This window comes from Octopus bimaculoides, chromosome 6 (assembly GCF_001194135.2).
Source record: "Octopus bimaculoides isolate UCB-OBI-ISO-001 chromosome 6, ASM119413v2, whole genome shotgun sequence".
NCBI lineage: Eukaryota > Metazoa > Mollusca > Cephalopoda > Octopoda > Octopodidae > Octopus > Octopus bimaculoides.
The window spans coordinates 11030175-11032204 of NC_068986.1; the positions used below are offsets into that span (position 1 = coordinate 11030175).

At 41.8% G+C, this 2030-nt stretch overlaps 1 protein-coding gene across 5 annotated transcripts in view; it reads right to left on the reverse strand.

Annotated features, from left to right (window-relative positions):
• LOC106870443 (UBX domain-containing protein 7) overlaps positions 1 to 2030 on the reverse strand; it is a 65250-nt gene that overhangs the window by 5213 nt on the left and 58007 nt on the right. The window lies entirely within an intron of this gene.

Here is a 2030-nt window from a genome sequence, read left to right on the forward strand (position 1 = left end):
GGGGGGGGGGGGACAAAACACAGACACACGAACACATACATACATATGATGGGCTTCTTTCAGTTTCCGTCTATCAAATCCACTCACAAGGCTTTGGTTGGATGCCCTTCCTAATGCCCACTGCTTTTTTTCATGCCACTGGTTCGGGTGCTTTTTAAGCAACACCAGAATGGACAGGCCTGCATGTGTGGAAGACAGCCCTTTTACTTAGTTTGACATGTCGTATCAAGTACAGCAAATTGCCACATCTCCCGGTCCTTAGTCAAGTTGGATAGTTTCAACTAATCTGATAGGTACAAAGACTGCATCATGCTCCATTGTCTGCTTTGACCGGGTTTCTATTGCTGGATACCCAGTCCTTACACCAACCACTTTCCAGGTACATGACAACAACACAATTAAGTAATGAACCCTGAGAGAGGTAGCTTAACCCACTAAGTCCCACTGTCCTATAAATAGGATATTAAATAAGCCATGTCATTGTTCTAGTGTTCTATTTATAGGACACTGTCATCATCATCATTGTTTAATGTCCGTTTTCTATGCTGGCATGGGTTGGACAGTTTGATTGAGGTCAGGAAAGCCAGTGGCTGCACCAGGCTCCAATCTGATCAGTTTTTCTACAGCTGGATGCCCTTCCTAACGCCAACCACTCCGAGAGTGTAGTGGGTGCTTTTTACATGCCACCGACACAGGAGCCAGTCATGCAGGCCTAGCATCGATCAGGTTTGGATAGTGCTTTTTACATGCCACCAGCATGGAAGCCAGTCAGGCGGTCCTGGCATCGACCATGTTCAGATGATACTTTTTATGTGCCGCCAGTCAAGGGGCACTAGCCACAGCTACGATATTGGTTTTGCTTGACTCAACAGGTCTTCTCAAGCATATCATATCACCCAACACATTAGGGGTACTCTCAACTGGGCTGGACATGTATGGCTGTGATCTCATTTTAGTTGCCAGGTCTTCTTAATCACAGAATATCTCCAAAGGTGTCGGTCTCCTGTCATTGCCTCTGTGAGGCCCAATGTTCAAAGACCATGTTTCACCACCTCATCTATGTCTTCCTGGGTCTATCTCTTCCACAAGTTCCTTCCAGTTAGGGAGTGGCACCTCTTCACACAGCTGTCCTCATCCATACGTAACACATGACCATACCAGCACAGTCATCTCTCTCTTTGTGTATTTCCATTTCTACTTGAAGTAAGAGTTTTAATAATTGATTTTTTTTCATTTTAACTTATTTTCAATCATCTGTGAAAATTTGAAAGTAATATTCAGATACATTATTTACATTTGACGGATATTTGTCCTCATCTTGTTTGTTGTTAACACAACGTTTCGGCTGATATAGCCACCAGCCTTCATCAGGTATCTTGGGGAAATTTCGAACCTGGGTTCTCATTCCTAAGGTATTTTTCAATATTGTTATCATTATTCAGGTCACTGCCTGGAATTGAACTTGGAATCTTGGGGTTAGTAGCCCATGCTCTTAACCAATTTGCCATATGCCCACGGGCATATGACAGTGACCTGAATAATACTAATATTGAAAAATACCTTAGGAATGAGACCCCAAGTTCAAAATTTCCCCCAAGACACCTGATGAAGGCTGGAGAGTGTATCAGCCGAAACGTGTTAACAATAAAAAAGGTGAGGACAAATATCCGTCAAATGTAAATAATGTACATGATTCCTCATCTCTTAAATATAGAACTGTAATATTGAGATATTTATGTACTCTGAGACTTAATAGATGAATGGTAGGAGATGAGACACTTAAGTATGAGAGCGAAAGAGCCAGAGTAGAACACATTTCTTGCTACAAAGGGAGCCACATGGCTACTCATACTTTAGAAAAGAGGGTGATTGGGATGGAGCAAGGAATCAATAGAAATAACAATGACAAGCATCTGTGTGGACCTTCAAGGTATAAGGTGAACAGAAGAAAAAGGGAGCAGAACTGGAAGGTTCTAGGGTGGATGTCTAATTCTTTTAAGATTGAAAATTTACTTTTTTTTTTTTTTTTT